This window comes from Anopheles coluzzii, chromosome 2, assembly GCF_943734685.1.
Source record: "Anopheles coluzzii chromosome 2, AcolN3, whole genome shotgun sequence".
Taxonomy (NCBI): Eukaryota; Metazoa; Arthropoda; class Insecta; order Diptera; family Culicidae; genus Anopheles; species Anopheles coluzzii.
This window is the reverse complement of record NC_064670.1, coordinates 11095394-11122692: the sequence shown is the minus strand read 5'-3', so window position 1 is coordinate 11122692 and position 27299 is coordinate 11095394. Positions and strand designations below refer to the sequence as shown.

The window sequence follows — 27299 nt, the reverse complement described above, 5'->3', positions numbered from 1 at the left end:
AAGTGTCAACGGTGGTGGTGGTAGGCTCGCCACCACGCTACCGAAACAGTACGCAAGTGGGTTTGTCGTTGCTGTTTTGGTGGTACACACGGGGCAGCCTCGGGTCGCAGACACACACACACACACACGCACAGAAGATTTACGTCATAAATCATCAAACCGTTTGTGGTCCCAAGGAAGGGAAGCGTTGGTGGAGACGACCCGACGCCGACGACGATGCACGAGGTGAAACGGAACGCGGTGCTTCGGGAGCTTTTGAAGCGAACACCCACTTGGGTCTGTGCTTTTCGGTGCTTAGTTGAACAAATGAGAGTTTATATTCGGGGAGGGGTGTGCGTGTGTGTGTGTGTATGTGCAGTAATGCGCGCGCCACGTGTGCAAAATGTTGACTTCGGTTACTATTTTCAGCCTGAAACTATAATTGCCGCTTTACTGTGACGTGTGTGTGTGTTGTTCGAATCAAAATCAAATTAATTAGCTATTTTCAGGCTTCGGTGGAAATAGTATGGTATAGTGCCGCAGCAGCAGCAGCAGCAGTGTGTGCTTTCAGTCCAAAAAGCGATGGACTCGATGGAAGCGCCTGGTTGTTTGTACGAAAGTGCCTTCACTTTCACTGCTTCCACACCCGTAAGGGGGCAGTGTATTTTACACCTGACGCACCAGTCCATAAAGAGTCTCGTTTGTACCTTCCACGCTCACACACACACACACTTACCCATACCTGGCGGCACACAAAAGCAGAACCTCATTTTGTTTTGTCAGCCTAGCGCAAAGGATCAAACGTTATAGCCAACACAAACAAACGCGCACACATACGCACAAACACACCCAAGGTATGGCTCCATTTGCCGTTTCTGAAAGCTGGCTGAAAAACCTCGACGGATTGCGGATAATAAATCATTGATTTTTGCTCCCGTCCCCCAAGCACACACGGACGGCACACAACGCATGGCCGCGCGCCGCTCTTCTTTGTTTGGCCTGTCTGTGGGTGCGCTGCTGCTGCGAATAGGTGGAACAACCCTCCCCCCGGGTTGGTCCTGGCTAGAGAGACGGCGAGATCACAGGTCGGGAATCAGCCCCCTTCCTGTGGAACGTGTCGCAACGGCCAGCCTGGGTGACTTGACGCTTGAAAATCAGAGCAGATTGATCACTGTGCATGCTGCTGCTGCTGCTGCTACAACAGTATCAGGCGAGTTGGGATCGATTTTATGTAGCAATTGAGCGCTGCAGTGATGAAGTTTTTGCTGCTGCTCATAGCATCCCGACCCGCACCACTATCGGGATGTTGAGGGGAATGGGGAGGAGAGGCTTATGTCCAACTGCAAACGAGCCACTGGCGCGGTATTAGCAGTGTGATAGCTTCAAGTTTTACTATCAATCGAAGTTCATGAAAAAGGTATGTTTTTGCCTCCCTTATCCTGGCTTCCGTAGGGACGGGCTTCCACCGATGTAAAGGCACGAAAGAAAGATGCTCAAGAAAGATGCGATAGAGGGATACAGAGAGATAGAGAGAGAGAGTGAGAGAGCAAACAAAAGTGTCCCTTTGGGTGTCTAAGGTTGAGGGCCTTTGAAGCGCATAAACCGAACCGAAATGAATATGTAATGCAGCACACATACGGAGAGCGGCACACGGCACTTGGAAAGTGTATGAAATGGAAATTGCTTTTCCGTCTCTCCTTTTTTGCCCGCCCCTGTGGCGTGTTGTTTTTTTTTCCTTTTTGGTTGGTTCGTTTGTAAACACTACTCCCCGTTACTTTAATCGCCATCAACCATTTGCATTGCCTGTTACGCGCGCGTGTACCTTTCGGCCGGCGATGGTTGGGGGTGTCGATTTTCCTCTTTATCCGCTTACATTCGGGCGTTTTTCGATGGTAGGGAACAAACTTTTCCCATATGCGATATGTCTGGGTCGGTTGCTGGTATCGATGGTGTAAAGTGGGTGAAAAGTTGTGCCACTGTATGTGTGTGTGTATGTGGGGTTGGTTCCCTTTTTTGCCGCGTTTAGTTTCATCCCCTCTGCATTGGGGCTTTGACGTTCTATGGCTTTATAATCGGATAAAATCAATATTATCAATTTTGAAACTAAAACTAAGGGTCCAGCAAGTAACAAGTGAGGGGGAAGCAGCAATACTAATGAAAGTATTACCCGTGATCGTATTTTCGTTGTGATCTCTATTGTTGTTAGCATCTGATATGCAGGTGGGAGGGGGGGGGGGGTTATCTAATCCGACAATCATGTGTCGCACGTTCGATTAATTTAACCATCCGCTACCGTTCGGATTGGGCGGGCGGGGGACATTAATCGTGAAGCGTACGATGTCAACTCTAATATCACCCGAAACCCGTTGGTTTGATGACCAAACCCTTGCTCCAATCGAACGACATCGTCATCCCACAACTGGTGTGGAAACCTAGTTTGCCCGAACGCGCTCCGGTAATGGTGTTGATAAAACGCTACTTTATTAGCGACCTCTACCGGGAAATGGAACCACCATTAGGCGGAGATCATTCTCCGGCTCGAAGGACCAAAACTCGGCCGGCCTCTTCTCGTCGCCGCTGCTAGAATGTGCTAGCAAAAGTCGAGCCTCCAGGACGGGGGTGGCACGTACGTGTACGATAAAAGATCGCCTCTTCTGCGGGCAACATCTACTACTCCTGTGCAAGCCACCATTTTCCACCTTACCGTGCAGCGTGGGGCCACCAAACCACAATCACATTTCGTAAAGATTTGCTCTCTTTCTACCACTTTCCTTACCAGGGATATCGTTGTTTCATTCCCTCTTGCTATCTTTTTCACTCTCGGCTCTCGGGTGCCTGATTTAATCTCTATCCCTTTCGGGAGAGCCCTCTGGCAAACTTTCTTCAATTTACGTACACCGTCTCGGGCCCCCCGGGTCTCTCTCTCTCTATCGCTTTTGCCAATCCCCTTTCTGTTGCTGCTGCTCCCGCTCCGTTACTGTTTTATGGACAAAAAGTTTTCCATTTTCCTCTTCCGCTGTGCGGGTCTAGTGTAGCAGCCAGCCACCCATCCACGCCTTCCCTTCCGCTTTGCAACTGATTTGTATAATTTCATCGGCCCATTCTCGGCATGTTCTCAGCAAATTTTGCATCGCCACCCACTCTGCCCACTGCTACTCACAGGTTGGGAGAGGGGAGGGGGGGGGGGGCATTGAATAGAAATGGGAATGGTTTTGCTTTGTGGCACCAGGTCGCCTGTGCTACATGCACACACACACACATATACACACACATAGACGGGCCGATCCAGCAGCGGCGGCGGTTCCTTTGTGTCGTCGGAAAATGGAAACATGCAAACCCGCTGTAGTGTCGGGGTGTGTGTGTGTGGGTGAGTGTATGTGTGCTTTTAGTGTAGGTGTTTGTGTGCATGTATCTTTCCGCACTTTAAACATTCTTCCATCGTGGCAAGGGTGGAAATAGGAGACTACGGGCGCGCGCTGCCTTACTGCTTTTCCGTGCTTCTGCTCTCTGGCGCGTTCAATATTTGTTTGAAGTTGACTTTTCTTCCTTCCGTGCGGCAGGGTAGAAAGAGAGGGAGAGAAATAAGCGAGACTAGAAAGGGATTATATCGTATTGCAGGGTTCATCTGCTTACGTTTCAAATTTTTAATGGATTTGATACTGTGTTAGAGGTGGAATTGTTTCACTGTGCATAAGCCGACTTATCGAGTTTTGCTTTTTTGTTGTAATACATCATTTTTGATGTTTTAATTTTCATATTTGCATATAAATATTCCCTGCAACCCAATGGTACAGTTCATCATGCAAATACTTACACCATAACCTTCTGTGTGCCGGCGATGTGTAACCCTAGTACTGGAGGAAGTTCAACCAATACTTAGGCTTGATTTTAGGATGCATTTTGTCTTGACGCGCTACGACAAGCAATTGCTCGGCTCCATATCCCTACTGCAACTACCGTGTATGAAAATAATGTAAGCTAAGGTGTAAAAAAAATGCTACAGAGTTTTCGTGATGGGCACAGAAGCTCTTCGATACGTTAAGCGGTTCCTTTTTGGTCATTACAAATGACGGAAGCAAAGGACTTCTCATGTGCTGTTAAGCTTCCCTGTGTGGAAGTTGTGGATGTGTGTGTAGCATGGGGTTTCACCGGCAAGCCACTCACCCTTTCGCGTGAGCCAGCGCAAACTACTAGCGAGAGTGAGAGAGACTGTTACACTGAAAGAGTGACAGGGTAGTAATAGAAAGCAGGGAGAAAAAAAAAACTCATTTTGTGGGAAAGCTTTTCAGCCAAATGTCATATTAGCCTGTGTGTGTGTGCTTCCGTGCTGCAAAGGAGTGTGAAAGAAAACAAAAACGGGTCGAGCTTTACGGGCAAACATCAACCGAGCCACCAGAAACAAGCGTGTACAAAGTTGCTGACAAAGTAACTCTGCCGTCTTTTTTGTTGTTTGTTTTGCTTGCCGTTGTTGAGCTACCTTTCAGGTTTCGATGTTTCCCTTTTCCCTTCCCTGCTTTATCTGCTCAAAACATCTTTATGCCCAGGTTGTTGAAGTGGTGACCGTATACCGTGCCAAGCGTGGTTAAATTATAGCTCCCCGTCCACTGTTTCCCTTTTCTGTGTCGAAACTAAACTGTGAACCGAAATAATAAAAAAAAAAAACTAATATACAATGTATCTTGGGCTTCCTGCGAAAAAGGCACGTGGTTGTTTCGCCCCTCCATGCCATTCGCCGGTAGAACGTTTTGGCATGATTGGGTCTCATTTATTGCATTGAACTATCTGCTCGGGGGGGCGTTTATTGGACCTCGGTGGTCGGCGTTCTCGGGTGGGATTTCCCTTGAAAGCTGCGAGTCACAATTCGTTTTGGATGAATTTTCTGCAATAACTTTCCCTTCGAATTAGCTATCACTTTTCCCATCACACCCATTTAGCACGGTTTTGATCGACACGAGCGTCGGTAAGTTAAACGCGCTCTTATTGCAAAGCCCGGTAGTCCCACAAAGTGGAAATATACATAAATTGTTCTTTCAGTCTTATCTTTAAACATTTTTACACAGTATTAGGAAGATTACTGCATGTTTTAAGAGGTATTTCTAGTGAAAATTTGCATTACTCTCATACTTATTTTTTGTTAAGTAAACTTTCCTCCTTCACTTCCATTTGCTCCATTTTATTGAATAATTAGCTGTGAGCCTTTTCTTGCCCAAGGCCACCATGCTATGACTGACAGCGTTTGATACCCGATTAACTAGCGATGGGGTTCGAATCAAACGACCAAATTACATCCTCCCGCAAACAAAAGGGTCAAGCGTGAACCGGCATTCATCCCCATCCACATCCTTCCGGTCCCTTACCACTAGCGAAACAACATAAACTGCTCCGAGCGGTCATCTCGCCACCGACTGCACACAAAAAGGTGAAAAGCAAAATTGGAAAACAACTCCCCCTCACCTACACTCTAGTATGTGCAAGAACATTCATTTCGGGTGTGTAAAAGATTGCCTTGCTTTCTACAACCAAGTCTTTGTGTGTGTGTGTGTGTGTGGTAGATTTAGGTTCAATGGTGTCTTGTCTGTCCACTTGTTCGTATGGAAAAAAAAACCTTTCCCATTCAGCACCTATGCGCTAAAGGCATCTAAATGAAGCAAAAAAAAAAAAAACTCCGTAGAAAGTAAAACAGCGATGGAAAACCAAAATTGGATTCCATGTTGTCCTTTTTGTGCCGGGTAGCGATGAAGCTACGAAGAATAAAAAAAAGCTTTTCCGACAAAACGTAAACGAAATAAGACATATGACGCCACCGTACCGAGCGCGCTTACCTCACTCACTCACTTCGCTCTGTATCTCACTCTTTCTCTCTCTCTCCCCATCGGGATCAATTCCCCGTGTAAAGGAAGTGTAGGTGCATGGGAAGCCGGTAGTAGTGGTTCAGGGCAGAGAAAATCGAAGTGACGTTTTTGCCGATGTGTTGGTGCGTGGTTGTGTGCCGAACGGAGAAGATGAAACTAGGAAAATCATCCTCGCCACGTTCGCCTCGCCTCAACGCGCCACCCCAACAACATCGACCTGAGTGATCCTTTGGGCCGGAAATGTAATGAAGATTTATGATTCCTTTTCCTCGGCCTCCGGGGGGATGGGGTGATGGGGGGGGGGAGGTGGGGGGAGGAAATGGCAATGGTGTAATGGGAGCAATGCGAAACCCGGTGCTGTGGCGTTTTTTTTTTAATTTTATTTTGTTTGGGGCGGCAGGTTAAAGGAGTGCCCTCGGCTCTCGAAGCACAGGCTGCGTAGAGAGAGAGAAGCACAAGAAGAAGGGAAAGAGTAGCCATTTCTTTTATTCCACTCGAAGCAAACGTCTTTGTACGGTGCGCGCGCGTGATGGGTGGTTTGTGCACGCGACCAACTGCACGTGCAAAGTGAAGGTTTTCTGTTACTTTCGTGTGCCGGCTTGTTTGCGGGGTTTGCACACCGTGAAACAACACATCCGAGGAAAGATAGAGGGGAAAGATTCTTCAAATTTTTCTAGCGTCCGGTGGCGATGGCATAGTTAATGGTTTTTTTTTGTTTTGCTTTTTAATTGAAGCTTACTGTGCGACAATTGGACGGTGTGTGTGCATTAATTTATCCCATTAAACGTGCCGTTTTAATTTGAAATGTTTCAAGCCCACCAACTCGTACGTTTACCACAAACTTCAACAAGCTCACATAACCTAAATGTCGCTTGAACAATTATACAACTTGTGGTGCTCGAATGGTAAAAACAAAACACCAATTCACTTATTCTCTTTCAAGATATGTTTTCAATCACTCCTCCGGCAGCCATGTGGTGGGCAACAAGTTCGTCCACGCGGCTCCTGACTGTCCCAATCGGGGTTAAGAAATCGGGGAATGATACAGAGAAGTTACGGGCTTCAACGCAAACGAACCAACCGTTCCTGTGGGGCAGGACCACAGAGCGTACAAAGGCTTCGGAATCAATTTTCCAGCACGAGAACGAAGGGAAGATACGGAGCGTTCCGCGGCACCAGGTTCTCCCTGGGACTGAACCGTTTTTCAACTGCACGAACGAAGGAACCGGTTGGAACTATAGATAATGAAATGGCTGTATTTTATAAAACAAATAACTAGACCTTAAAAAACAAAACACACAATCCGCAAAACAAGGTTATACAATTAAAAGCATCACAAGTGAAAAAGATGCAAGTGTTTGCTATCAAAATAATTGAACATTTTACGATTATTTTTTTCTCGCAATCCCAAATAGTACACCGGCGCGCGTTGTACTGCCCACCATTCTGAAAGGACATTCTGCTGCTAGATCCAACCTTGTTGTGCCGCTTGTCTAGCAAGAATGCAAGGACACACCATTTTCCGTGCGCTTTCTTGGTCCGTTTTGTATTGTGCTCTTCTTCTTCTTGTTCTTCTTCTTCCTTTTCTTTTTCTTTTTCTTCTTATTCTTATTATTCTTCTTCCTTTTCTTTTTCTTCTTCTTCTTCTTCTTATTCTTATTATTCTTCTTCTTCCTTTTCTTATTATTCTTCTTCTTTTTACGCTCTACTGTGTGTGTGTGTGTGTGAAAAACTGTGCTTTCTCCGTGTACCCCCTAGCCCCTACCCAACCGGGCGAAAAATGCTTTAACACTTTTGCGTTTTTTTTCGCGTGAAAAGATTTTTAGCTTTCCCTTCGTGGCGATGCTCTGCTGCCGCTCCTGCTGCCTTATCTGCCATCGATATGGGACACACTCGTGTTGCTGCCGCAAACTTTCCACGTCCGCAAAAAAAAACTAGAAGGACGGACGCCTTTACCGGTAGTGGTGTTTTTTGTTCGTTTTTAGTTTTGGTTTGTGGTCCCCCAATCACAACAATAATGCCACCATCGATCGGTTTTTATTTTCCTATCGTGTTCCGGTTTCGTTTATTGATGTGATTAGGAAGGGATGGGTGAGTGGCCCTGTGTTATGTGGCCGTCTTTTCGGGCGTTTTGGAACGGTCTCATCCTGTGCACACACAACCACTAGGAAGAAAAACGAGAGACACGGGAGCGCGGCGCTACTTGTGATCAGGTGGAGGTAGTGCGCTATCCCTATGTAGCGACGAAAAGAGACAACATAGAACCGGGCAATGCTTGAAGCACCGGCATTCTGGTTACGTCCGCGGTCGTTGCAGGATTGTTTGAAACAAAACGCTTACACACCCAACGGTGTGTGGCTTGGTGAATCAACCACCAGGCGTCTCCATTGATTGACGCCATCCCAAGCGCACACCCTCTTTGCCCTACAACGCTGCCGGCGATAGGGGGAGGGGGAACATTAAATTCGTTTATCGTTTTTAACGATACTATAATCGTAATTGAATTGCAAACAAACTACTCCCTCCGGTTGTGGTATGGCCGCAGGTTTAAGTTGCCCGCGACTTCAAACAATATGCAACTAATTTGATACATTGCCTGTACTTTCCCGCCGGCAGCAGCATTGTGGCAATGGTGAAAGGATGCACACATACACACACACAAACACATGCATATAGAGGTGCTTGTATCTGCCTGTTTTATTGCCACCGTATTGCCACGCTTACGTGAAACGATAATCAACAAGCCCGGGCGCTTTTCGGACAGGAAGAGAATTACTAACCGGTCCCGCCGCACACTGCTACACCACCGTGGACCGGCGCGGAAAGAGGAGGTACATACGGGATGGAGGACATATAAACGGGCCCGTGAAATATGCGAGCAATATAGCGAACGGAACAAGCAAACCATGCTCTGCACGCAACACAACACAAAAAGCAAAACAAAACAAAAAAGCGAACGCTTTCACAGCATGCTTTTGGCTTCTTGCGATCTTGCGTCTCGCTTTGTCGGGTTTTGTGCCGTCTGTTGCTCACTTTTGCGCCCCCTCCCTATACACTGTTATGGAAACACCGCCCTGCCCACCTACATTCATTGTCCTTGGTTGCGTATCGTGTATGCCCTCCCGAAAACCGTCGCTTTTGTTGCGTAAACTTGTCCTCCCTGCCAACTCAGAAAAGCATGCTCTGTGGGAGGGGGGGGGGGATGAAGCGACGCAAAGCAGAGGGAAAATCCAGCACGACCGACGGGCCTGTAGTACCTCTTTGTCGTTACCGAACGGAATCTCTCAATATGATGAAAATGATTTTCCCCACCCGTCCCCAATTTCCCGTTCTTACTCTCTCCCTCTCTCTCTCTCTCTCTCTTTCTCTCTCACAAACGTAGCTTCTCTCGCTCACTCTAGTGCAGGTGTACACATTTTAGCTTTATTTTCTCTCTTTTCGCTCAATAGCAGGATCCTTTCCTATTCGATTCCATTTCCGGGATGGCGTGCTACTGCAAAAAAAGAGAGAGAGAGAGAGAGAATAAAAGGGAGCAAGTGTGTGTGTGAGAGAGAGAGAGACAGAGAGACAGAGAGAGCGAGAAAGGAATAATGATGATGTGTTGGATCGAGGACCGGAGGCTTTTCTCGCGTGTGTTAACAAAATCAAGCTCATTTCCGCAAATTGACGCTTCTGGTCGTTGTATTTCGATCCTTTCATCAAGCCATTCCAGCCAGCCAGTACGGGACGGATGCTCTGGGAAGGTGAGACAGCAACAGAAAATAAAAGAGGAGGAAGACCGTGAGAGGGATGGAATTTTTGTGGATGGAGCGGAGGGACACACTTCAGGATTACAGCCAGGATCACCAAGAAGCGAACCTTCCACTTTTGCTTGTTTGCTTCTCTTTTTATTGGGCACTGGCAGCAGTACCGTTCTTTGCCAAAAAGGATAAAGAATAAGCATATGTATTTGTGTGTGTGGATGTGTGTATACGGTGTGGGTGTACATATTTAATGTTTTCTCAAACATTCTCGACCAACTGCTTCGTGTGTGCTGTGTCTCGTGCCACTAAACATTGCTTTCGTTGCTTAACCCCTTTCTTACTGCTCAGCCCTTACCTGGTATCACTTTGCACCACAGCGCCCCTGCACTCCAATGAAAAAGCAAAACCCGACCCTGTGGAGTCGCCATTTTGTGTCCAAAATCTCCATTCTGACCTTCTTCAAACGACTTTCAATCCCCCATCGGGTTTGCGGTTCGGGCTGGTTATGGTGTGTATCCCCTTTCCATGGTGTGCTGTGGTGAGCGAATGGGGTTTGCCATGGCATCGGATGGGGGCGCCACGATCCACCTGCAAGAGTGAATTAAAGTTTACAGCCCCGGCCCAGACTGGAAGAGAAAGAGGGATAGAAAAGAGGGGAAGAAAGTGAATAAGCAAAGTAATTTATTTGGCACGCGGCGACCAGGTTGACTTTCTGTTGGTCGTTGTGCAGTCGTTCTGTTTTCTTGCCTTCCTTTGCAAGCGGGATCGCTTTGTGCCCATCCTTTTCCCCCCTTTGGTGTGGCTGTGGTGGGCCATGGGAAAAGGGGAAGATTTTCACCGCTCGGTTGTTAGTAAAACTTCGGAGAGCACCGGTAAGGGGGTAGGTCAATGTCGAATGTAGGTAGAGGGTCCCTTATTTGAACAACGAGCGTTTTAAAGCACTCCGTTGACTAATTCGGGCTGTCATTGATTAATTATTGAACGTTTGTTTGTCGCTACGTTGCTTGTGTCATTGAGCTGTGCATCATTTTGATTGATTGGGTGTGTTTAGTGTGGGATAGTTGATGTGTTTAGTTTGTCATTGACTTATATATTAGCACCAAAATAACTTTTTTATGAGAAGCAGTTTCGTATATTGATTTAATATGATTTTAACAAGGTCGGCTCAAGTTAAGAGGGTTTTTGTTTATGGAACAATATTTAATATCCAACAGTCTGCATTAAAGTTCAAACTTTACATGCAACATCGTTATAGCTTTTCCGCCCATAAAGCTCATCTCGTAGTATGCTAATCTCGCTCTGGCTGGCTGTGTATTGCAATGCACAAAGTGCACGTATCACGTTTTTCAAATAATGTACTTGCAGCAAGCGGACCTCCTGCCCCCCCCCCTCCCCTCCTCCTCCATCTTACTCAAACTTTGCGCAGTTATTGCGTTTTGTTTGTGTGTCTGTGCTGCTTATGTATGCATTGTGGTCTACTGATTCCAGCTAAAACCAAACCCGCTTGCAGAGCCGCTCCTTCAAAACGAGACGCCAGAACGAGCGTACGTGCGTGTTGGTTGATAATTTGTGCATTTCACCCTGTCCGTGTGTGTGTGTCTGTGTGGTTGGGTTATTTTAGTATAGCACATTAGCAGCAGCAGGAACTGACGTTTTCCATTTCACCTTCAAGCCGTGTGCTTCAACCCCGGGCAGCTGAAATATGCGGTTTGCTGCTCAGTAACGACCCCGATGGCCTTCCAATTTGTGTGTGTGTCCTGGGTGGTGTGTTGTATGTCCTCCCTCCGTCGCCTTTGTCGTAGTACGTTGTGCTCAACTTGTTCGAACCGTTTTCGCAACTAATACCCTTTCTCTCGAACTGCATTGTCTGCCCGGATTGCGGCGGGGTGCACCGGTCGTACGCGGTCATACCGGTGGGTGAGTGATGATGGTGAGGGGATACCGAAATGACTGGCTACTCGACGGCGATATTACGGTCATCCCACGGTGCATGACGTGAAGCCGCACATCGGCATCATCTGGTGGATTTGGAAGCTTTTGCAATAGTCCGCGCGCACATGTAGGTGGATGCTCCCGATGCTCTCTGGTCTCTCGTTAATTAACCCCCCCCCCCCCCCCCCCCCCCGGTCGTTGAGGAGTGCTGCCCATGTCCATGGATTTGGAGGTGTTAACGTATGTATTTGGTTGTGCGTTATATGTGCGCTGCTGTCGATTGATTTCGCCCAGTTACGGGTCGCGGACAATTTTCGAACGGTTGGGTTTGTGAAATATACGATTGAATTCTGATTTATCCTACTTTGAATGGTGTAATAATCGTTTTTTTCATGTCCAATCGGCAGGATCATGCTGAGGAACGAACTCAACTCACTGGTGGAAAGCATATGAGTTTAATTTGGAAAGAAATGGTTTGCTTCAGTTGCACCAGTTTGAGAAATTCAATCACTAAATGCTTGAATATCTGTTGCGATCGATTTGGTGCTTGCTTTTTTTAGGCTGGTCAGAAGCTTGCGTTACGGTGAGGGATGAATTCCTGAAAACACATTCCTGCAGTGTGCGGTTGTTGTTGCTGTTGCAGAGGTGAGAATAACCGACAGATGTGTTGCCGGTGCATCATTTAGCACGTTAGTGGCGCTTCCGAGTGAAAGAGGCGTGTCTGTGTACTTTTCCAATTAGCATTGGGCCGAGTCGTTTTGGTTTTGGGACGTGCGCGCTCTAGCGTCGGAATATATTACTATTCATGCTTCACACGTTACACAAATGTGAGCTATGAGAAGCTATGTTTGGAATCAAAACAGGAAAGTAGAATACAAATAGAAAACCATTGCTTGCAGATTTTGGCTTAGATGCAGTCCAAGAAACCAAAAGGTAAGTAATCGAAATTAACATTACATTTGCTATCATCATAGCCGGTCTCGTAGTACAGTCGTCAACTCGTACGACTTAACAACATGCCCGTCATGGGTTCAATCCCCAAATAGACCGTGCCGCCATACGTAGGATTGACTATCCTGCTATGGGGGGAAATCAATTAGTCACTGAAAGCCAAGCCCACAAGTGGTACAGACACAGACCTTGACCGACAACGGTTGTTGAGCCAAAGAAGAAGAAGAAGATGCTATCATCTACCTGTAAAGTGTAACAACGTTCACCAAATCTGCAGAATTGGATTGTACAAAAAACCTTCGCTACAGAGCAAAGACAAACATTCCGATGTGAATTCTAAATGCTTCCCTTTACCTTCCACTCAATGCAATTTAAACGGATGATAAGAATGAGTAATCACAGTAATCTACCCCCTTCCACCGAGCAGGAAGATAAACCATCAGGTGATGCAAACGTACAGAAGCCAAAGGGAGATTAAACAGCGGGCATCATCATCATCATTAGCATCATCATCTCGTCGCGGACAGCTTCACGTGTGAGCTTTCCTTCTCTCACCTGTGCTCCATGGCTGTCTTTTGTCTTTCTCTCTCTCTTTCTATATATTGCTCCCAGTCTCTTTTTTATTGCTCGGTAGCGGCTTTTTATAAAAGAAAGAAAAAAAAAACCCCGCGCGAGGTAGCGTGTGTGCGGTAACTATGACGACAATCAGCAATGCAGCGCGAACGCGCGACGTGCAATGCGGAACAAAACACAAAAGGGCGGCAACAAACGGGAATGGGCCGCGCGTGGTTCAAACCCTTTCGCAGGGCTTTTGTAAGTCACCACAGACACACAAACACAGCGGGGCTTGACTGTGCGAGAGAGGTTTGATCGGTTTGTAAGGTCTGATGAGAAGTGGTGAAGATGAAGAAAGATGGGGAGGAGAGGAAGAAGAAAGCAAAAGGTAAACCAAACCATCGCTTGAAGAGTTATTACATCGCCAAGCATTAAGTACAGTTAGCATTTTTTTGTTATTATTTTTTAGTTTTTCGCAGCCCCTACTTGCCGCGTCTCTGTAGCTTTTGCTTACGGTTCCAGGTGCTTTTTATCGTGAGTTGTGCTATTGGAGCACAAGACACAGGAGGATGAGGTCGCCAACTCGGGGTGAGATTGGTTAGTGAGCTTCAACGTTCACGCTCAGCATGAGTTTGGTATCCCAGTTGTTTGGGTTAGACAATGTGTTGGGTGATGTGCGTAGCTCTTTTTGCTTGTTTGCAATATTCACGCAATATGTGGCCGATGAGTGATGAGCTTCTGACCGCAGATGAAATGGAAACTACTTGAGAACGGTTGAGAAAAGCACCGTTAGGAAATTAGCGAACGCCAAATATCTGAAAGGTGTATTATTAAATTAACCGGCTGGCTCGGGTGCTTTTGGTCTTTTTTTCCGATTTCCTTCGCCTGTTTCTTCCGTCATCCATCGATCAATTGTTTTGATGGAGGGTCATTTTATGCTTCTTCTGTTTTGAATATAATTAACCGGCACCTGCCAAGGGTGGAGCTGTACATGTGGGTTGTAATTTTCGTACAGTTCGTGGAACCTGTTGCATTGGCTGATGGCTCACGTTGGTCAGTCTTTGGCAGCTTATCAATTGGAATAAATCAATTATTCACTTCACAGTGCGAGAGTTAATAAAAAAAGGTTAAAAAGTGTCATGTAACGGTTAACTAAAATGCCAGCCGAGATGCTTCATGTTGGCATGATGTGCAATTTTGATAGTATTTGAAATTATTTAATCTTTTTCACAGTCGTTTGATTAGTGTGTCATTAGCATGAAGCTCTTCTTTGGTGTGAGTATCATGATAGTAGTGGGGTGATGGGCATCATTATTCACGTCACAAATGTGAAAACTTTGACGCTTATCTTGATAAATCCCGTTCGGGCGTGGAACGTTTCTGTTTACTCCAAATCATGGCAAAACTAATTTTTCATCACCACCTGTGTGTGCCGCCGTGTGGCGTCGGTGGTTGTGCGGAGCATCCTTCCGAGAACGGTGAAGCTCCTGGTTTGAACATAGTTCGGAGCCACAACGCTTCTCACAAACCCCTCTGATGAAGACTCCGGGTAGTTCGTTTGTCAAAATGTTAAACCAAAATTAATGAGTTTCACTTCACAAATCAAAATTAACTCCCCGGACGAAAATTGTGTGCCGGTGAGAGGGAGAGAAGGGCGAAATGTTTGAAGATGCGAAGCGTCCACCTTCTTCCCACCTGGACGGTCTTCTGGTGGCGGCCGCCTCAAGGCCCAAACCTCAGCATCATCATCACCCATCGTCATGGTGTAAATCGTTGACTTCCACACGGAAGCGAGCGCAAAGTTACGGAGGGAAAAACGCGGTGAAATATCAATTCTCTATGCTACTGCTTTACGGTCGTGTGCTTGCCTTCGCTCGCTTGGCCCGCACTGCTTAACAGACCCAACCGCGTACGCCACCTCCCCCGACGCCCAGTGCAAAGGGTCAACTCAATGCATAAAAAATGCTGCCCTCATTTCCGTCGAATATGCTGCTGCTGCTGCTGCTGCTGCTGCTGCTGCTGTGTGCACGGAGAGAAATTCCAACCCTGCCCGCCACCAATCCAGAGTGGTGGCGAACAAAATGCGATGGGATGTGCGCGTTCGCCAACATCAAGACGATGTTGTACAATTCTTGCCCGATGTTGAAACCAAAGAACGAACGAACGGAACGGTCCTCCAACAAAACCGACCCCGCGGCGCCGCCCTGACACCGTCCTGTCTCAGCGCGGTGCTGTATCCCTTGGTATGGACGGTACACACGTACTGTACGTGTGCTGTGAGCATCATCCTCCATCAGCTACAGCTGCTGCTACAGCATCAGAAGCAAACCAACAAACGACGACGCCGGTTCATGCGCTTCAAGAGCGCTGCTTTGGGGCGATGTTGAATGCGGCGTCGTCGTGTTAGAAGAGTGGTGGAGGACGCTCTGAGCGCCCAGTTGGTTGCCGGTGATGTTTCAAATCAGCTTGGATGGAATAAAGAGAGAGAGAGAGCGAGAAAGATGAGAAAAACCCGAATGTAGAGTATGGGATTCGAGTTCCCTTTTCTTTTTGCTTCCCCCTGGTCGGCTGTATTTCACCAAAGTACGATGAACCCCCTCTCGTCAGACTCTTTTTGCTGCTCTGAACTCTATCGAGATATAGAGGAGAGAGGTGTTGTGGTGGTGGTCGGTATCTTTTATCGCTTCATCGGCGTATCGGAAGCGGCGTGGCACTGAGTCGTGGGGAGTGCAACAGGGCAAAGAGTGTACTACAACTGCTGATAAACGGTAAATATGCTTAGGTTGGTTGGAGGGTGGTTAAAGCAATGTTTAATGTGACGGGGTGACACTGCGAGCAAATCTGAGTGATGTAAGTGTGTTTATAATGAAGAGTAGACGGTGAGGTAGACACAAGGGGGTGTAGCTCAGATGGTAGAGCGCTCGCTTAGCATGTGAGAGGTACCGGGATCGATACCCGGCATCTCCAGTCGATATTTTTGTTTATTTCTTCGACCTGTGTGATGAGATATGTTTGGCTATATTACTTAACTACATCATACACTTTATTGTCACTAAAACTACCGAACCAGTAATTTTGATTGGTTTCACTTCAACTCCAACAGACATTTACCATAAGTACATACTCTTACGAAGTACATAATATGACATTGCTTCAATTTAGCGTTATTATGCATTCCAAATACATTATTACCCCAAAGTTCATCTCGTTGGAATGTTTCATTAAACAATTTTTAGCAATTTTTACACAAACGCCTAAAACACTTGGTAGTGTGTAGTGTTCACTAAAAAAATTCTGAAGTATCAAAACTCTCTTAGATAGCTGTATAATTGTATATGCTAATGTTAATATACAATAGTGTTTCAAAGGGTTCCGTCGAATCCAATGAATCCAATTAAAGAATAAAGATTAGGGGAGATTGTTTCACATTTGCATACAACCCTTCTTTTAGCAATTTCACTCATTAGTATATAAAACGATGCTGTTTTTCACTGATATTTACCTTGCCTTGAAACTAACAGTCTGAAACTGGAAACGATTGAAATCGAGCAAATGAATTGCCTTTGTTCGGTTGGAGTGTGGATAAGTAGTGTGTATCTTTGCTTTGTTTCCAATCGATATTATCTGCTTCCATAGGAGGCAATGATTGGCCTCGTTTGGAAAGCATGATTTGATTTAAAAAAGAAAATGAAATCTCTTCAACCACGTGGCTCAATGGTCTAGGGGTATGATTCTCGCTTTGGGTGCGAGAGGTCCCGGGTTCAAATCCCGGTTGAGCCCGCGATTTCTTTTTTGTTGCACTTACGCGTTTGTAGTGGTACTACTTTTTATTATGAACATGTTTGTTTGCTAAAGATGAACAATTGATATCGACGGAAAATCTGTTTTGGTATCCTCATAGCTGAATGTGAATTGTAATTAAAATCGCTTGACAAGGAAACATTTGAATGATTTTTTCTTCATAATTATTTTAAACTGCTATGTTTATCAAGCTCTGGTGACTGCGAACATTAATTAGGAGCCCGAGGTGATAGCAAAAGAATTATTCTAATTTGGGACAGTCGTAAGATTATCTAAGGGTGCACACATACTTTATGAAAATATACAATGAATAGTAGAACACGCGAATTGTGAGATACATCGCACATTGATACCGCCAATGATTCTTTAACGAAACATGAACCTTCAATGTTTTGAACCTTCCGTGCAAAAAGCAAAGCCTAAGTATGGCATTCTCCGAAAGACGATGTTGATTACAACAAAAAGAAGTGATATTATAGTATGAATCGGTTAGATTGTATCAAATGGTCGATGATTTGATGCTTTGTTACTGCACCAAACACTTTATTATGTGATCGATAATTTCTTTATGTGACAGATATCATCTGAATAGGGTGTTTCGTACTCTTAATGTCTCGTAATACTCAATTGTTAGAGGTGAGTCTAACGGCCTGTATATAAGAAGAGCTTTGAAATGGCGTTAGAGACATGTGGCTCAATGGTCTAGGGGTATGATTCTCGCTTTGGGTGCGAGAGGTCCCGGGTTCAAATCCCGGTTGAGCCCTGAAGTTCTTTTGCTGCAGCTAGCTTACTGTTGTTGGTAGTCTTTTTGATTTGAATGCTTTGAGTAAGAGACGTGTATTGAGTGTTCACATTTTTTCTTAGGAGAAAACTCCACGGTTATTTATACAATTGTTGTGTTTTGCTTCTTCCATTGCATATATTAATTCAGACTTAGTCTATTCGCAGCAGTTGATGATAGTTTAAAGCAGTTGATGATAGTTTAAAGCAGTGAATTCCTTGTTTTGGCTTTTAATTCGTTTCTTTAAGTACAGATGAATTAACATGGACATAGATAATAAGGCAGTTAGAACGAATAGACTGTAATAGCATCGATTAGCCATGTTTTATTATCTTATAAGTTAAAATGTAATGTTTTTATCTATACTTTTAATGGTGTTACCAAAAGGAATACATACGAAAGAAGCAAAAAAGGTCGGTTGGAGATGCCGGGTATCGATCCCGGTACCTCTCACATGCTAAGCGAGCGCTCTACCATCTGAGCTACACCCCCGTGGTGAGTGAAGGGCTCTCAATGCTCTAGAAAATCTACCTCAGCCCTACATAGCATGGGTTTCATGCTGGCAGCTGGCATACATTCACAACCAACACCAAACCGGATGCTTTCCCTTAATCCGTCATTTAACGCAACAATCCCCCTGCCCTTAGGGTTGGATGACACAAAACACAGACTGATTGCATGCTTTACTGCTGCCAAACGGTGGGGTGGGGTAGAGCTATTATGTATGATCCGTTTGATGCGCTGTCGACAATTCTGCTACACGATCTGTTAATTAATGTATTCAGCAGAGACGTCGACCGGGTTTGCTACGAGAGTGTATGATTACAGTCATTTGGCAATGAGACTGTGTGTCCGTAAGGAAACTGTTTGGCTGTGTGTGTTGTGTGTGCGTATGTGCAATGCTGATTGATACGGGGGGAGGGATGACAAATGTGTGGTTTTTGCTTTTGCATAATCACCACCCACTTTCCTCCCTCCAGCTGTTCGTCGAGCTCCAGCACAGCAAGCGCACCTCTTATTCATGCTTCAGATTGTCTATGTTGCCCATTATTAGTTCCTCCTTCCCCGTTTGGTGGTTGCTATTCTCTCACGGTGCCAAGAATGTCCGGGGCGGCAACGCATCGGGCCCGATAACGGCACACCAGCAGAGTGTAATGGAAGCTGCTGGGGGTGTGTGTAATCGTGCGAGTATTGAAGCATCATTATCGATGCCGGACACACTACCGGAAGGCCAGAAGGTACGGATCCAACGAAACGCCCCAGCCCTGGGCCGGCAAAGGAACACAAAGTCAATCTTACGGCGCGTTCCGCTTCTTCCGCTTCTTCAGCGTCCACCGCCCTAGCGAAACAGTCCGCGGTCAAAAGCATTTGCTCCTTCGCAACCGCACACCCACTACTACCCTCCCTCGATCTCTCCCAAAACCACAAAAGTGGCCAATTCGAGGCGTCTTCTTCATCGATTGGTATGAAAGAAATAAATTACAAACAGAGAAATCCCACCGAACCGAAATGCTTGTACGCATTCTTTACCGGCCCCGTGACGGTGGTCGGTTCGGAATCGATAGGTGAATGGTAGGGGCGTATGTGTGTGCATGTGTGTGCGTGCCGCAGAAGGGCAATCGACCGACCGACGGGTGAGGAGCCGCAACGTTTGTGAACGTTGAAATATTTCATTGAACCTGTTTGCGGGCGCGGCGTGCTTTTTTTGGTGGGAAAGGAAGGGGAGAGAAGGGGTGCTGCCATGGAGGCTGAAACCCCTCTTACTACTACTCCGGGCGTGTGAGAGAGCCACCAAAAACGGTAAACCGGTGGCGGATGATGATGGGCCAATTTTTCGGGGCGCGCGCTTCTTCAACGCGCTTTTCCGACCGAACAACGCCAACGGTCAAAGTGTGGAAGTGAACGAAAACACCAACCACCACACAAGGGTGGGAAGAACGAGAGGGAGGAGAATTTTGCAGGAAGAGCAGATTAAGGTTCTTTTGGTGGCTGCCGGCGAGAAGATGTTGCGATGGGCTTCTGGTGTTTTGCTTTTCGGCTCTTCGTGCTCTTTTGCCTTTGCTGTTGTTCGTCCTCCGCTTGCTTGCGGAAGTTCGGCAAAGACCTTTTTCCCGTTAATGGACCCACTTTGGTGGTGGGGTTTGCGGGGCGAACGCAGCGGCTCTTTCTGGTGGTTTTGTGTGTGTCTTTATTTGCCGTGCCTTTTGCCGTGCGCGGTGGAGGTGTTTCGAACTTGCGAGCGCGGTTTGGCGCGCGTTGTCGCACACTAATCAATCGTGGCGGGTGTGTAACAGCGATGAGAGGACATCGTGGTTGGTTATCCTTCCGTGAATGAAGGGTCTAATTGTCCGCTGTTTGGTTCGGAATGAATATGGTCTAAAAGTATTTCATATTTACAAACAGAACTTCAAATTTATCATGAAGGTAGTGGTTTTTATCTATTTTTAGCTTGTGATTTACATTATTCTCCCAAGTTTAGCTGCAGTTTCTTGACACCTTTGGCTGGATCGTCTATTCATTTATGTTGATAGGACATTTGCGTTGAATAAGTTTCCTCCCATTTCTTAATGAAGTGACCTTTTGCAGTGTGAGGCTGTTTTGCATATTTTTATTCCCGGAATTTCGTTGCCATTTCAATTCTTTGTTTCTTTTAACATCTGGTCATAATAATTAAAAACTCAAGAGGGGAAGAGAGTAAGAGAGAGAGAGAGAGAGAAAAGAAAGAGAAAGAGAGAGAAAGAAAAAGAGAGAAAGAGAGAAAGAGATAGAAAGAAAGATAGAAAGGGAGATAGAAAGAGAGAGAAAAAGAGAGAAAGAGAGAGAAAGAGGGAGAAAGAGAGAGAAAGAGAGAGAGAGAGAGAGAAAGAGAGAGAGAGAGAGATAGAAAGAGATAGGAAGAAGGTCAAAAAGAGATAAAATAACACTGGCAAACAGTCGGGAAACAAGCACTGAGTGGAAAAATCTAGATTCCCTCGTTCCCGGACACGGAAAACTCGACATTTCCAACTCCCCGAACACAGACACCCACACTTATCGTGGTAGGTTATGTTGTGTTGTTCGAAATACACTCCTTCTCTCCCACCCACCACCTTCCACCATTCAATCGCCCACTCAATTTCCGGTATGGGTATCACCTTTTCGCTTGGCAAAGCCACACTTGCCCACACAATCCACATCATTTAGTGTCCGATTATGGCGTGCCCCATAATCAGTTGATAAGGTCCGTGAGACCGTTTGGTAAAATGTCACATCCCACTCACATTAAACAGGCACACGGGTGCACATTGTGGTGGAAAACGACCACATGTTCTTCCTTCGCTCCCCACACACACACACACACACATACCGCCGGGCGCATGTGTTTTCGCTCGCCCGAACGGGGGGATCAATAAATTAACGCCCAATCGAAACGGATTCACATTTCATCGGTGTACGGTGGCGATGATGGAAGCGACGGTTCGGGGGGGGGGGGGGGGGGGGGGAGGGGGGGGGGGGAGCGAAAACGGGCGAAAAATCCGTAAAAGGAAGTGAGCGAAAAAGGGCGGCGCGGTAAAGCATCCTTAAAACCGGAAAACCCGCCAGGATTACCGGAGTGCTTCACAAGCGTTCGCAATGTTTTTGGTCGGCCGAATTGTGGATTGTGGATGGAAGCGTGTATGTATGTTGCACCGAAAGAGAGAGAGAGAGAGATGGAAAAGCCAATAAAACGACCGAGTCTTTGAGATTGGTTCTGTGCGGAAAAGGATGGGGCTGCAAATCAAGCGAGCGAGCGAGTGAGCGTGGTGGTACATTGTGTATATCCCCTATCGCCCGAAGGCATCCACCGTTACCGCACATACCCACACACACACACACACATTCACACTCGCCAGGAGCATGAATTTTCACACCGTAAATGGAGCAGCCTGGTCGGTTGTTTCGGGAAAGGGGAAAAGGGCGAAGGGTGTGACTAGCGGGGATGGTGGTGAATCGCGCTGCGTTAAAGGATGATCAGGGCGAGGTCGGAGGCGTGTTGGAACGGTTGGATAACTTGATTTTCTTCCCATCCGGTCGTGTCGGGTCAAGTCGGGACCGGTAGATGCTCCGGAAGCATCATCCCCGCATCCTTCGCCCTTTTTTATTGGTCGTGTTTGAATGTGCCTCGAGAGTGGCTTTACCGTTTACGAGTGAGGGCCAGGATAAATGGAACGTTTTTCATTGAAGCGTTAGTGAAGCGTGTTTTTTTTTTTATTTTATTATTGTTCGATGGGACAACGATAGTTGGGAATGATTTCCATTGTTCAGTTATTGGGGAGCAAATTATGTGTATGTAATTGATGTTGCGATTTGTATGTCTTCATTTCGATGCTACTTTGTGTAAGTTTGTATTGATTTTGCTGAAGTTTTCTATTCTTTTTACTTGTTAAAGCTAAGTAAACAGCAAGAATTGAACATCGTGCGAAGTCTTATATTGAAAAAGACAACTCAGACACAATTATAAGCATGCCTTGTTTCAGGGCAGTTTAGAAGGAGTTCTTCTGAGTCATTTTACCATAAGCCTCAACATTATTTGTACTAGGCCAGGTTTGGGGCCCTCGCTACTCGTGCGGTGGGTCTCGCTCACCACTCATGCCGACTAACTGTTTGCGCATTTTGCACCATGTTCAGATACGTTTCCGAACAATCAAGTGTCGTGGTACGATAATAATAAGGAAGTCATAACAAATGCTTTGATAAACGGTTCCTAATTTGAAATCAACCGACAATTTAAAATTCTTATGCTTCAAGTACAAGTACTGTGCTGCAGGAGAAGGTTTTCTTTATAACCATTTTGCCTATTTGTTAGATAATGTACATATTATAAAAAAGGCATTATTCTATAATAATGGATCTTGGATTGTACTGTCATTGCCTGTTGTGAGTGAATAAACAAACACTGTTGTGCAATCAGATATAGAACAAACATTCAACATTGGAAAGGGAAACAAGTCTTTAACTTCATCATCATTGGATTGCTGCGGGGACGACACTCGGAGGATTGCTGCAATAATGCAACATAATGCAAATACGAAAGGACACTTACTTTCCCTTTCAGGTGACTTTTAAATACCTCATTTGTTTATCAACTAATTAAGTTCACTCACCGATGATGAAAGGGCAGGTGACAACAGAACCAAACACAACTGGACGATGATCACGGTGGTTATTCCTTCCTGTAGCAGAGAGTGTTAAAATTTGCATCATGTAACGTGCTTACCTAAAAAGGATGCGGTTTTCACGGGCTCAACCGGGATTTGAACCCGGGACCTCTCGCACCCAAAGCGAGAATCATACCCCTAGACCATTGAGCCACCTGCCGTTGAGAATTAAAAGACCCCAACAAAAATATCGACTCACGATCGTACACTGATTGATGACACACTTTCACCATGCCTAGAGATAAAGCTTTTTTCCCTCCATCAAACCCACCAAACGCCGCGAAAGGGCGGTGGGAGGCATACGACAAGGAAGCCGTGCACTCGCGAACCTTTCCGCTGTCATTCAATGCCAATCGTGTCGTGGTTAATTTAATGAGCAACTGATAAAACAATAGAGAACATTTGGTGTGTGTGTGTGTGTGTGTGTGTGTGTGTGTGTGTGTGTGTGTGTGCGTTGCTCTTCGGTTGGCCAAGCAATGCTGGCTGGGACGGAATAAACGCGCGCGCTCCCCCCGTCACAACCTATTGACTTTGTGTGCCCTCGTTTACACCGGGGCACGAAGCGAGGGACCTGTACAGTGAGAGGGTAGAGGGGATGGACGAAGGTGTGTGTGGTGATGGTTAATTTAAATGAAGCAATACCGTAACAGCCGCCCCAACAGCTGGCCATATTCCGGGCACAGATATGCATTGACGGAAGCTGCGCGATGTTGAGCCATGTGCTGTGCTGTATCTCACCTAATCTCTCTGTCTCTTTGCCGCCCAATGAAGCCCGCTCGTCGGGTCGTGTCGTGTTTGTTAATTTTCCGTTAAATAAAATTACTCCATTCCTTCTTCCTCTCTCCAGTCGGTCGGTGGCGATTTTTTCGGTCGCGCGAAGCATGTCGGTGGAAGGGCGTTGCGTTGTGGAATCATAAAGCAACCAAGAAAGAAAAAAAGAACCTCCCTACTGGAATGGTGCGGAAAAGGCAAGCGGCAAGCGAAAAAGATTGTTGTGTGTGCTCTCCTCCGCTCTGCCCCACTGTTGAAGACGTTTCGCGCTCGGAACGCGAGGTGCACAAGGAACAGCGCAAAGATAAACGATAAAATAAGATTGCAACAAGGCAGAAGGGCAACAGAGCCCCCGCCGAAACGCACTGTCGGGAGGGAGGAGTTGTTGCTGTTAGTAGGTGATGGTTATGGTGGGTCGCGAGAAAGCCAGCCAGCGAACCGTGGGTGGTGGGCTTGGGGAAGCAGGAGGAGGGAAATAGATAACTCGAGAAAGTGGCGTCTGCTTTGGTTCGTTTTGTCGAGAGCAGCATCATCGCTGCTGCTGCGGTTGTGCTGTGTTGCGCCCTTCGTGGCCGAAGCGAAAGGAAAGGCACAAATGTATTATTAAACATGGTGCAAAAACCGTCCCTAGCGGCGTATGCACGGGTAGAGGTTTATTTAATGTGAAATTTGGGTAGATATTAGTTACCGGGAGTGTTTGTGTCTTAGGCTGCAGCGTTAAAATCGTTTAGTTGATTTGCGCCCAGTATGGTTCGATATGTGCTTTTGAAGCAAGGAAGATTTGATAAAGTCATCAAACTGCTTATTACTGATTAGAATGATTAGAATGATTAGAAGCTACTTTTATAATTAATCTGCAATGGCTCATGAAGTAGATGGTAAAGTTAATATTTGGCACAGTAGTTTTGCAAATATCTTGGCCGTTATTGTTGTTTTTAATTGTAGACGAGATAAATCATGAAATAAATCATTTGAAACCTTATTCTAGTAGAACGTTCAAAGCATTATATGCTTCATTATCTTGGTTTCGTATATTTTGCAGTAATGAATGAATCATTAAATCTATTTTATCAAAGGCAATGACTGTGGCAGAAAGAACAAGACTGTTTGAATAAATGAAACTACCTTAATATCAGATTTCTGTGCAGAAAACTCAGTACTCCTTCAGCAAACTTTAATTGAACTATCGAGCAACATACTCTTCAGCCCTATTTTTCATCCCACAATCATCCGTTCACGAGTGGCAGCAACATTGCGCAATGGTTTTTGCTATATAAAAGGAAACGAGACCACCCGATGAATGCGTGCCCCAGTGTGTGTTTGTGTGTGCATGTGTGTACCGGGCTGCCTCATCGCGGCAAATATTAATTACACCCCCGCGGTTTAAAGTGCAGGCTAGCAAACGACAAGGGCACAGACAGACAGACAGACAAAAAGGCCTTTCTAGCAGCACTGTTTTGCGAACACTATATCATGCACCAACCCACCCATCCAGCAGACGGCAGCAGTGTTGCATCATACCGCGAGTGCCGGCGATCAAGTACGATCTCACCTACTTTCTCCGGCAGCTAGAGCGGCCGCGACTGGAATTCATTTTCATTTCTTCGTTTCCATCATTTCTCCCTCCCAGCTGTGGTAGTAGTAGCGTGCTACTGGAAAGCGAAAACAAAACCCTCACTCGATGGTATCACGATGGTCGTTGTTGTGGTGCGGGTTGGGCACTGATTTGTTTGTGTGTTGCCATGCTGTCCAAACTTAAAACTATCACACGAAAATTGGGAAAATTTAAATCGGAACGAGATTAAACCCTGTAGCGCATTTCGTCTCTATTGATCGGTGGGATTGATGGGAAGTGATTAATATTTCCCAACTGCGCGAGACAGGAAACTATACACACCATCACCAGCCATGTGTATACGACAAGCTGTGCTATCGGCCACTTAGTAGCGATTGGTGGACACGCAACCGAACACCAGCAGATGCAGTCTAGGGGTCAGACAGTCTTAAGGAGGGTGTGTACACGCCCCATGCTTTGTTTATCGTCGTCGTTTGCTGGATGTTCTGTTCCGTGCCCGCGACACTGCATAACAGGAAGTAGTGGTGCGCGTGCAGAGAGCAGCATGTTGTTTAGAATCGATCGAATCGAAACCAAAACGGCCTAAAACGTCTACAGTGGAGCAGAGATTCAACTTTTTTTTCGGGCAGAGGAGGGTGTATGTGTTGATCGCGCGTCTTGTAATAGCAAAGTGTCCCGGAGACTGCCACTACTGGGGGGAGCTCTTTTGATTTGTTGCCACTGCACGCATAAAAGTAGGCCATCGACCAACTGTACACACATACAAACACCGCACCGCACGACGCTAAGTGTGTTTTCTCTGTGTCTGTGAGTGTTTACAGGCCTGTGCTGCTGGTAGCACTGAAATGCATTTAGGGTGGTTTATTTTATTTTTTTGTTTTTTTTTCGGCATATTCATTTCGAGAGAGGGGCACTCTGCTGAAATTCAATGGAGTGCGGTGTCTAGTGAAAGGACAAAGATACCGTTTATACTGCTTGTTTTATTGAAGATTTGGTCTAAATGGTGTTGGCATGTTTTGAGGTGAAATGTGTTGTGTGCTTCTCAACGAGGCGCCGTGGCTTAGTTGGTTAAAGCGCCTGTCTAGTAAACAGGAGATCGTGAGTTCGAATCTCGCCGGAGCCTTCAAGTCCCCGTAAAAGTTCGTTTTAGAACGCTTCTCAGGGGGAAATCATTATTTATTGTGAGCTTTCAACGTCCATCATTGCATTTATACACGCCATTTGCAAGTAGCAACAACAGAAACAACAAACATAAAGAGAACAACAAATTCCGTATAATTAGAGAGTTAATTTATATGAAATTAAGGAGTGAATTTATTTCAATTACACTACAATTCTACTTCTCTGCTATTGATAGAGTGGTTGTGCATTTTTGTAGTTGATTCTTTATAAGATGTTCTTTTTCAAATAAAGTACAACCATTTTTTTCTTCCAAATCAAGCTTATCTTCAGCACGTTCGTGATTTAACTCTGATATCATGAATTACTTATAATAATTTAATTTTAAATAAAATTTGAGTATTTAATTTTGCAATACTTAAGTTAAACTGTTTCTGACCATTACCGGCTAAGGAATTCATTCTCAATTGATACAGAATCTATACAGAATCTGAATTAGATCTTGAATCTCTATGGGTCATGAAATGGCTCCTAATCTCATGCAGGACATGTAATTGATTCTGAATCCTATTTGGTGTTGTAAATGATCCTAAACGCATACCGGTCCTAGAATTGATACATAATCCACAGAGGCCCTTTGACTGCTCCTGAGCTTCTACTGGTCCTGGCATATTTCCCTATTTTAGCTATACTTTATTCAGAAAATATACCAGTATCAGTCTGTGTCAAGAAACGATTAGCAAACCTTCCTATGTCTAGGAACCGATACTATACCTACTCAGAACTAGTAACTGGCTCTGCTATTGGTGAACAAACCATTTCCATTTTGCCATGAAGTAGACACAATGTAATCCTAACTAATATTTGTACAGCTGGGCCTGAACTGTAGCTAAGAACGCACATTTTCCATGAGTGGCTCATTTTCCACAACAAAGTCTGGAGTTTCCCCCTTCGTTCCAGATGGCTGTCTGTCACAACAGCTGTGGTGTCCGAGCGGTTAAGGAGATGGACTTGAAATCCATTGGGTTCTACCCGCACAGGTTCGAATCCTGTCTACAGCGT

General features: G+C 45.7%; 1 protein-coding gene and 7 non-coding genes across 8 annotated transcripts in view; 6 read left to right on the top strand and 2 right to left on the bottom strand.

The window, feature by feature from the left end:
* The window catches only part of LOC120948316 (dendritic arbor reduction protein 1), a 321415-nt gene that overhangs the window by 186523 nt on the left and 107593 nt on the right, over nt 1-27299 (top strand). The window lies entirely within an intron of this gene.
* Nucleotides 15907-15979, top strand: Trnaa-agc (transfer RNA alanine (anticodon AGC)). The gene has a single exon. It is a non-coding gene; the product is annotated as a tRNA-Ala (tRNA).
* On the top strand, nt 16721-16792 carry Trnap-ugg (transfer RNA proline (anticodon UGG)). Its single transcript has one exon. It is a non-coding gene; the product is annotated as a tRNA-Pro (tRNA).
* Nucleotides 17505-17576, top strand: Trnap-ugg (transfer RNA proline (anticodon UGG)). The gene has a single exon. It is a non-coding gene; the product is annotated as a tRNA-Pro (tRNA).
* Nucleotides 18014-18086, bottom strand: Trnaa-agc (transfer RNA alanine (anticodon AGC)). The gene has a single exon. It is a non-coding gene; the product is annotated as a tRNA-Ala (tRNA).
* Trnap-ugg (transfer RNA proline (anticodon UGG)) lies at nt 22853-22924 on the bottom strand. Its single transcript has one exon. It is a non-coding gene; the product is annotated as a tRNA-Pro (tRNA).
* Nucleotides 26168-26241, top strand: Trnat-agu (transfer RNA threonine (anticodon AGU)). Its single transcript has one exon. It is a non-coding gene; the product is annotated as a tRNA-Thr (tRNA).
* Trnas-uga (transfer RNA serine (anticodon UGA)) lies at nt 27217-27298 on the top strand. The gene has a single exon. It is a non-coding gene; the product is annotated as a tRNA-Ser (tRNA).